The 9,572-nt window shown below is 36.7% G+C and overlaps 1 protein-coding gene across 1 annotated transcript in view; it reads left to right on the top strand.

Annotated features, from left to right (window-relative positions):
• Window positions 1-9,572, top strand: part of PPP3R1 (protein phosphatase 3 regulatory subunit B, alpha) — a 73,172-nt gene that overhangs the window by 34,851 nt on the left and 28,749 nt on the right. The gene's annotated exons all lie outside the window — the stretch shown is intronic.

Here is a 9,572-nt window from a genome sequence, read left to right as displayed (position 1 = left end):
CTTACAGTCTTTTTAAGTTATCAGAGTAGGGAAATTTTTTTAAGTAGAACTGTTCTTTATTATCTACACTATGCTGTAGTTACAAATCAACCCTCAAATCTCAGTGGAGCAACCCAACAGAAGCTTTTCAGATTAATAAAGTTTCAAGTAAACAGCTAGTTTATTTATCCTTTGGTACAAAATGTTTGTTGAAGGCAAAACTTCCGTAGACCAAGTAGCTATTGCAAAAGATGTTTTTCAGGGGAATGAGGAGTATAAAAAGTGTGGGTGGTCTGGTCATTTCTGACCATACTGGAGAACATGAAGAAAGAAAATGACAGTTTTAGACATTCTTGATTTAAGGATCAGTCAGAGGACGAGGGAGATTAAATAAAAATCATAAAGTCTCTTGTGTGGAAGGGCAATAATTGGGTAAAGGAGAGATCTTTAGAATTGGAATAGGGACTTTTGGTAAATTTAGTTGCCATCATGAGGTCCCAGAATCCCTGAACCATTCTGAATCTTCTTGCCCTTTCTGTCCCTGTTTGATGTAGCTGGCTCTTCCTTGTTCGGAGACTTCTTACCTTGCGATGAAGTGTCACTTCCTTAGTGTCTTACTAAAACCATTTTCCCAGTGGCTCTTTATGTTTCATTGGTCTCCTTTTCCCAAAACACATGTCAATTTCATTCTCTTCTACACCTTTGTTTGCTTGTGAGCCCTGGGTAGAATGATGTTCTGTCAGCTCTTTATTTGACTGACTGTGTTGTCATTCTGTCAGCATAAATGTCACCTGTTTGGAGATGTGTTCTCTCTCTCTACTCTGCTTAGATTCTCTCTTATCATGAATAGTACCCTGTTTATTTTCTTTAAAATAGTTATAATCTGAAATTATTTATTAATCATTTTATCTTATATTTTGTGACTTCCTACAATTAAAAAAATTTTTTTTAAATGGTCATACTCTAAGACCAGTTACCTGTAATTCTGCCATCCCATCTCCTGTTTACATTTTATTTTACTGTTTCCTCCCAGGCTTTTTAAAATGAGTTTCTTGTGTAATTATGATTATATGTAGGTGTATGTTTCTATTTTAAACGTGAGGATAAATTGTTACATCAGCATATTGCTAGAATTGACTAAAAATCAAACCTGAATATGACACTGTAGACCAGGGGTTGGTAAACTACTGCCTACCGGCAGTTTTTGTTAATAAAGTTTTGTTGGAATACAGCTGGGCCCATTTGCTTATATACTGCCTGCGGCTGTTTTCATGTGACAGTGGCAGAATTGAATAGTTGTAACAAAGACCATGTAGTATGCAAAGCCTAAAATATTTACTACCCAGCCTGTTACAGAAAAAGTTTGCCAAATCCTGTTACAGACTGTCATGGTCCTTTGGATTGGAGAACTGTCACTTCTGTCAGTGTCTAACCTGCCTCTGAAATATGATCAAGATTAGAGTAGTTACATACTGGTGTCCCGGGTGTTATCTAGATCTATAATTCTTGTCTCTGGCAAAGTTTACTGTGTCAGTTTTATAGTTTCTTTAGAATTGAAAGGATTCTGTTTAAAATTGTGCCTTGCCACTTAGTGTTTGGTTTGAGCATGTGACATAATTATTTCTCCAGTTGCTAGTGGGCAAAAAGAAGGTCTGGAAATCTGTAATTAGCTGGGCTTCAGACTACAAATAGAGTTGGGTTTGGCTATTGGGATTACAACAGGAAAGAGGTTTTAGGAAGTTAGTTTTTGTTTCTTTGCCATGCAAAGAGGTCCCTAAGGGGACACACATCCAGGATGGCAAAGACCAATTTTTTTTTTTAAATGTGTGGTATTTAAAATTTCATACGCTATTAAAGTTGCTCCTTTCAGTTTTATCATTAGAACTATGTCTTCTTTCTTACGACTTCATTTATGCTTTTATGAAACTGTTGAGCCTTGTTACTAAAGATCTATACTTGCCAGTGATTGTTCAACCAGCTATGAATCTTATCTGGATTTTTCTCTGTTCCCTATTTGGTTCACTAGAATAAAATGTGCTTTTACCAATTTTATACATGATTTGGATGAATTTCCCCAAAGAACCTGTCCACATTAAAACCGCTACTTTTCCCCCACCCACATGTTGCAGTAAACTTTTTTGCTCATTTAAGAAAACTCTTCATTATTGAAAGAGCTTATTGTTATCTGTGAATAGCTACCATTATAGATAAGAATGTTAAAACTAATCCTTGAGGCACTTCACTGTTTATACTTCCTTGTTCAGGTAAAATGATGTGATGCCTTCTCATCCCTCCAAGACCCACCTCAATTCTATGTTCTTAATGAGGCTTTATATAATTGTCCCTGCCTTGAGTGGTCTTCTTAACTCTTCATGTAGTTACTGTCTGTTTTGTTCTTTTAGTATTTAAATTGTGCTTTTTAAAAAGGTAAGAAGAATCTAAATTATATCCTGTAACGTACTGCCTTTGGCCCTGTGATACACAGATAAGTAAGCACCCACAAAGTGCTTACAGTCTGGCTGTTGGGTGAAATTATTACAGTACAAGTAAACCATTATGAGAAGTAAAAAAGTTCTAAGGAGGGAAAATTACTTTTGGTTAAGGACATTAAGAAAAACTTCATGGAAGGGCACCTGGGTGACTCAGTCAGTTAAGCGTCTGACTCTGCTCAGGTCATGATCTCAGGGTCCTGAGAGTGAGATCAAGTCCCTTGCCTGGTTCCACTTTAAGATTCTCTCTCCAAAAAAAAAAAAGCTTTGTGGAAGGGATGATGCTTGAAAATGGTTTTGGAAGCTGTGTAAGAGTTGAATGCTGATTAACTTGGAATACAGCTGGGCCCATTTGCTTATATACTTTTTCAGTCTTCTTAAATTCCATCCAGGTCTTCAACATTCTTTCCAAATTCCCTGCATAATCCTTTCCAGTACTCTGCTTTTAATCAGTGTTTTGTCTCCTGATTCTTAAGAAGATTGGAAACATTTTAAGTGTTAGCTTTCACATGTCCCCACCTCCACCTTCCACCCCTGCCTGCTAATTTTCCCAGTCCGATACATACTTTACTAACTGCTTCTGTCAAGAGTTTGTGTTATAGCTCCGTTATTTAGGGTCAGCCTCTTGTGCTTTTAACTTCATCCAGTCTCATCTCTAGGACCTTATTTTGTTTCTGTTGTTTTTTTCCTATGTCTTCGATGTCTTCAGCCTCTTCATCTCTCTTCAGTTTACACATCTAACCAATTATGCTGTGATTCTGATTCTGTGTGTACCTTTTACTTTTTCTTCTACTTGAGCTTCTCAAAAAAAGAGCATATGCAGTTTTCTCTATTTCCTTATTTCTGCTCATTTCTTGGCCTGCTGCATTCTGGCTTTCATCTCTTACTACTGTCATTAAACTGTTACTATTAAGGTCACCCTCATTTTATTGACACATTGCCTGTTTGCCAAATTTGATGGATTCAAAAAACCTGTAAAGTCATTTGTGATGGTTGGGGAAATTGGAGCATGATTATTTAATACCAGGGAGTTAATTATTACTTTATTAAATATTTTTTCAAGTAATGTTATTGTGATGTTTTTAAAAAGAACATTTTAGAGATAAATACTGATCAATTACAAGGAAATGGTATGTCTGGAATTTGTTGTAAGATAATTGAAATGGGTGTATAAGTAAACTAAGATTTCTCATGTGTTAATTGAAGCTGGTTGAAGCTGGATGATAGGTATATGGGATTCAATAAACTATTTGATTCATTAAACTATTGTATGTGAAATTTTCCATTATTAAAAGATTTTTTTTTTAATGAATGGAAAAAGGGAGAGGGAAGTAACTAAAGAGTAATATCAAGAGAAATAATTGGTTTATAGTTAAGTATGGCATGCAACACAGTAAGCTTTAATAATAATAAGAGGCTGTTTAAGCAGTTTTCACCAATAAAGGAATTGAGGCATTGACAGTAGAAGCGTAAGTGCAATGCCTGGCATAAAGCAGATGCTGAATAAATAGCTGTTGACTGAATAAGCTAGTAAGAGCTCACAGCTGGAGTAATAGACAACTATTTAGATAATTTAAAAGGCTGTACCTTTAGGAAAACTCAGTAGTTACCAATGGTGATTGGTATTTATTTTCATAAATAATCACAACAAATACTTATATGGCATTTGACATGTGCCAGGCATTGTTCTAAGCAATTCACATACATTAATCTTTTTAATCCTCACTATAGCCTCATGAGAGGTTTATTTTCCCTGTTGTATAGATGAGAAAACAGGAGGTAGAGGGACTTCAGTAACAGGCTTCAGACCACACAGCAGCAGGTAAAGTAACAAAACCATGAGTTGATCTCAAGTAGTCACGCTCCAGAGTCACATTTTTAATCACCTTCCTTATAGTAGGTTTTACAAGATAAATGTTGTATTTGTGTTTATAGAATGATTTTAGGTAAAACTGGACTTGTCCAATACATAGATAGGTATTCTCCTCCTCCTCTCCTCCTCTTCCTCCTTCTTATATTTTTGTTTCTCAATTCAGTGTTCACTTCTTATTGAGTTAAATTATTCTAGGCCATTGTGACTTTGTTGTCTGTTGGCTAACCTGGCTGGACTAGGAAATGTACACTCTACTGGGGTGATTTGCTCAAAGTTGAGACCTTAGTTGTAAGTTGGCATGATAACTTGGAAAAGTGGCTGAGTAAAAGTTACTACTTCAGATAGTTGAAGCAGAGACTAAATGGGGGAATAGTTGGAAGTTTGAGTAGAAACTCAGATTCAGCTAATTTTTACTGATGATAAAACCAGTATAATTCTGAATGTTTCTGATAAAATTGGTAAACTTAGGTCTGGCTTATTTTGTAGGCTGAATGTAGATGAAAGAAATTTTTTTTTTTTTTTAGATTTTATTTATTTTAGAGATAGAGCATGAGCAGGGGGAGGGGCAAAGGGAGAGGGAGAGAGAGAATCCCAAACAGACTCTGCACTGAGTGGAGTCTGATGCGGGGCTCTATTCCATGACCCAAAGATCATGACCTGAGCTGAAATCAAGAGTCAAACGCCCAACCGACTGAGCCACCCAGGCACCTCAAGAAATCTTTTATCTAAAAACATTTCTCAATTTTCTTTCATTAGAAGGTGACTTCTTGGCCGACTCTGAAGGCATGTCCTTTTGCATAAAGAACTATCTGTAGAAACCTTGAAGACCTAATTAGCCTTTAGGACACTGCTCTCATTGTGAGTAAACAGTCTCATATTCAGGCAATTTTGCTTCTGGTTTGAGTATTTACAGGTGACTTGAAAATGTAGAGACTACTTTGTGCTATTAATTTCTGCTTTTAATCAGATTGTTGCAGGGAAGTTTATGTATTCATATTCTTTAGAATCTAGTTTTTCTTTGTTATGAAAACAGACTTTTTCAGAGAAAAAGTTAATCTAAGGTGAATTTAATTTATTTCTGCATTCCTCTTTTCCCTTCCTTACATGGACTAGCTTAATTCCATTCAGTATTCTTTTTTTTTTAAAGATTTTATTTATTTATTTGACAGAGAAAGACACAGCAAGAGAGGGAACACAAGCAAGGGGAGTGGGAGAGGGAGAAGCAGGCCTCCCGCAGAGCAGGGAGCCCAATGTGGGGCTTGATCACAGGACCCTGGGATCATGACCTGAGCCAAAGGCAGATGCTTAATGACTTGAGCCACCCAGGCACCCCTCAGTATTCATTTTTTTAAAGATTTTATTTACTTTAGAGTGCACCCACGAGTTGGGGGAGGGGCAGAGGGAGAGAGAGAGAATCTCAAGCAGACTGCCTGCTAAACACAGAGCCCCATGAAGGGTTCGATCTCATGACCCTGAGATCATGACCTGAGCTGAAATCAAGAGTCAGGTGCTTAACTGATTTTTAAATAATGTGTGTTCTAAAGAGTGAGTTCTGGTTGACTCTCAAACCTTTATTCATCATCTCAGAAATCTTTGGAGGAAACCTCTTTAATATCGATAAAAATTCAGTTTGAATGTGCACAGGTCAAAATGTTTCAAAACATTTTATTCCTGGGGCTCCTGGGTGGCTCAGTCGTTAGCGTCTGCCTTCGGCTCAGGTCATGATCCCGGGGTCCTGGGATCGAGCCCCACATCGGGCTCTCTGCTCCACAAGAGGCCTGCTTCTCCCTCTCCCACTCCCCCTGTTTGTGTTCCCTCTCTCACTGTGTCTCTCTCTGTCAGATAAATAAAATCTTCAAACAAACAAACAACATTTTATTCCTATAGGGGTGCCTGGGTGGCTCATTCAGGTAAGCATCTGCCTTTGGCTCAGCTCATGATTCCAGGCTCCTGGAATCAAGCCCTGCGTCGTGCTCCCTGCTCAGCGGGTAGTCTGCTTCTCCTCTGCCCCACCTCCCTCTCCCCCTCCTCATGCTTGTGCACCCCCTTTCTTACATGCACTCTCTCAAATAAGTAAAATCTTTTTAAAAAACCATTTTATTCCTACTGTACTATTTAATATTAGAAAACTTTTTTGTCATTAACTTTGAAATTGACTTTTACATTTGTTATTTTGATTAAAATATTCATAAATGTATCACATAGTTCATGTTTGTTAATCTACCAGCCATGATTTACCATTTACTTAGTAATTTAGTGATCCTGAACTCTTTATTTTGCCTGTCCACTGAGAATTACTTACATTCTGCTTTCTTTGAGTAAAACTTTAGAGCTGAATAACGGAGAGAAAGATGAAAAGTTTTCTAAAGCATAGTGTATGACTTGAACATCTGGGTTTTGAGTTGTTCACCTTGTTTTTTGTTATAGATAACTTAAAAAAAATTCCTGGATTGTCTGCTAGGTTCTAAATATTTTAAGTTTTTAGGCAGGTAGTGTTAAGAAAAACTGAGGTGCTAACTATCCAATTTTGGTGTGGTAGCACTTACAAATTTGAGGTTTTAACAATGAAGTGCATGACATATAATGTGATAGTCTACCATAATTTCAATAATTTTGGTGCGCCTGGGTGGCTCAGTCATTAAGCGTCTGCCTTTGGCTCAGGTCATGATCCCAGGGTTCTGGGATCGATCTCCGCATCAGGGCTCCCTCTCCTGCTCCCCCTGCTTGTGTTCCCTCTCTGGCTGTCCCTCTCTCTGTCAAATAAATAAAAGTAAAATCTTTTAAAAAAAGTTTTTTTTTTTTTTCAATAATTTTATAGTGGTATGTAGAAGTTAGTTACTTTAACTGGTGAAAAAGCCTAGCCAACCAGTTAGCAAAAGTATAATGAATTCTTGGATCTCCTTCAGAATGTTATAGCAAAGGGTAAGGAAAAATATACAAAAAAGGAAAGATTTGGGGCACAAATACAGCGAGTAATAGCATCTGCCCAGAGTAAATTTCAAGAGATGTAATAGATAAAATAGAAGCAAAACTAATCAGTGAAATAGTAGGAGATAAGTAAAATCAAATCTTCTGATTGAAAGAGCATTGTGATAACCAAGAAGTTTTGGTGGAAAAGGATCAACATTTAGTCTCAACTTCTTTTGTAATTTTAAAATTCTAAAAGTAGACAGAAAACCCTAAAAGCTGCTAGGCAGGGAAAAAAATTGCCTAAAAAGAATAGGAGTCTGCTGGCATTGGATTTCGTAGCAGCAGCAGTAGATACTAGAAAGCTGTGGAGCAATTTATTCAAAGTTCTGAATTCCTAAATCCAGAATTTGGTACCAGTTGCAATGATTATTCAGGTATGAGATCAAATTAAAGACATTTTCAGAAATTTAAAGACTTGGTAAATTTACCTTTCATAAGTTCTTGAATATGTACCCAGAAAAATGAAATAGAAGTTAAAGAAGATGAAATGAGATCCAAGAAACCAGATCTCTAAGACACCAGTGAAAAGGTGTCTTAGAGAAAAGGATAACCGCTATGCCAGTGAGCTAGAAAACAACTGGTACAAATTAAAGCAAGAAGCTAGAATTGTCTGTGAAAAATGTCTTCAAGAAGAAAGAGAAGCCATTATATAAATTGTGCTGGAACCTACCTTCCTTCCCTTCCTTCCTCCCTTCCAGAATTTCTTAATGTAAAAGGCAGGTCAATAAGAAAAAAAAAAACAAAAACCCTGAGTATATAGTGTCACATTATTGATAAACCAGATTGAACTCTGGAGCAGCCATAAATAAGTCTTGAATAATTGGTGTTGTAAAGTAAAAGAAGACTCTTAAATATGCATTCTTTTGTGAAAATACCATATTTTGGGGGGAGTTTGGGATGGGGAGTTGTACAAAACTGAAGTGCAACTAAGTGTTTAAATGCAACAGAACATAGGAACAGATAAAAATAAGAGGAAAACCTGGAGAATATCATGTGTAATGGGTTGGGGTTGGATTTGACTTACAAAACAATGGAAATCTTTAAGAGCTGTATCTTTTGAGTAAGATATATTACTGACCTACACAGTGTATGCTTAGGTTTAAAAAAAAAAAGGTGTGACTTTTAAGCCATGGTTATTAATAACAGAAAACTCGTGTTTTTATGATCTTATAAATATATCTTATAAATATGTGCTTTTCCAGTAGCTTATTGCCTATTTTGATTAGAACCACAATGTAGATAAACCAAAAGGAGAAAAACAACATCAATACAAACACCTTCAGTAGGAAAACCAGTAATGTATAAGTTGGAGAGCCTCTCAGAATTATATGGTTTGATTTTTATGTCTGGAGTGAGAACATTCTTATATTCCCTTTCCTCCACACTTAGCCCGAAAATGCAGGTTGAGGAACAGCAGTGTCTAATCTCTCTTAGCCTAAGCTTCTGTACTAACTGTTCACATGGAACTAACATAGGAAGAGAAATTAGATCAGAAAGTATTTTAAGAAACCCTGTCACTCAGCTTTGCCATCAAGCTTTATAGCATTGAGCAAGTTACTTAACTCTCTGGGTCTGCTTCCTCATCTTGAGTTTTTCATCTCCAAGGTTTCTTTGAACAAATTGCATTACACAGCTTTTCTATGACAAATTTTCTTCTGAAGCTCATTAGCTCTGAAAACAATTTTAAGAAAGAATTTTAAGATTACTGCAACTGTGCAGCTTATTTTGATGTTTTTGGACAACATTCATTTTCCTGAGTTCTGGTGTGATGGATCATTTTGGCTATGCCTTTTGTATAAGGTAGGAAGAAGTCAGTGGAACATACAGCATTCACATTTTGAAGGAACATTCTAGAAGAAAGAAAACACAATTACCAATATCAGTAACAAAAGAACTGAAATCATTACAGACCCTACAGATGTTAAAAGATAATAAGGGAATATTATGAAGAATTTTATGCCAATAAATTCTACACCTTAGAATAAATGGAAAAATTTCTTCAAAAACAAAAACCTTAAAACTGACACAAAAGTAGTAGAAAATCTTAATAGAATTGTATCTGTTGGGCGCCTGGGTGGCTCAGTCGTTAAGCGTCTGCCTTCGGCTCAGGTCATGATCCCAGGGTCCTGGGATCGAGTCCCACATCGGGCTCCCTGCTCGGCGGGAAGCCTGCTTCTCCCTCTCCCACTCCCCCTGCTTGTGTTCCTGCTCTCGCTATCTCTCTCTCTGTCAAATAAATAAATAAAATCTTTAAAAAAAAA

Source organism: Leptonychotes weddellii, chromosome 10, assembly GCF_054177405.1.
Source record: "Leptonychotes weddellii isolate Sample4059 chromosome 10, ASM5417740v2, whole genome shotgun sequence".
Taxonomy (NCBI): domain Eukaryota; kingdom Metazoa; phylum Chordata; class Mammalia; order Carnivora; family Phocidae; genus Leptonychotes; species Leptonychotes weddellii.
Note: the sequence above shows the minus strand (reverse complement) of the source record. Positions and strands in the feature narration are given on the sequence as shown.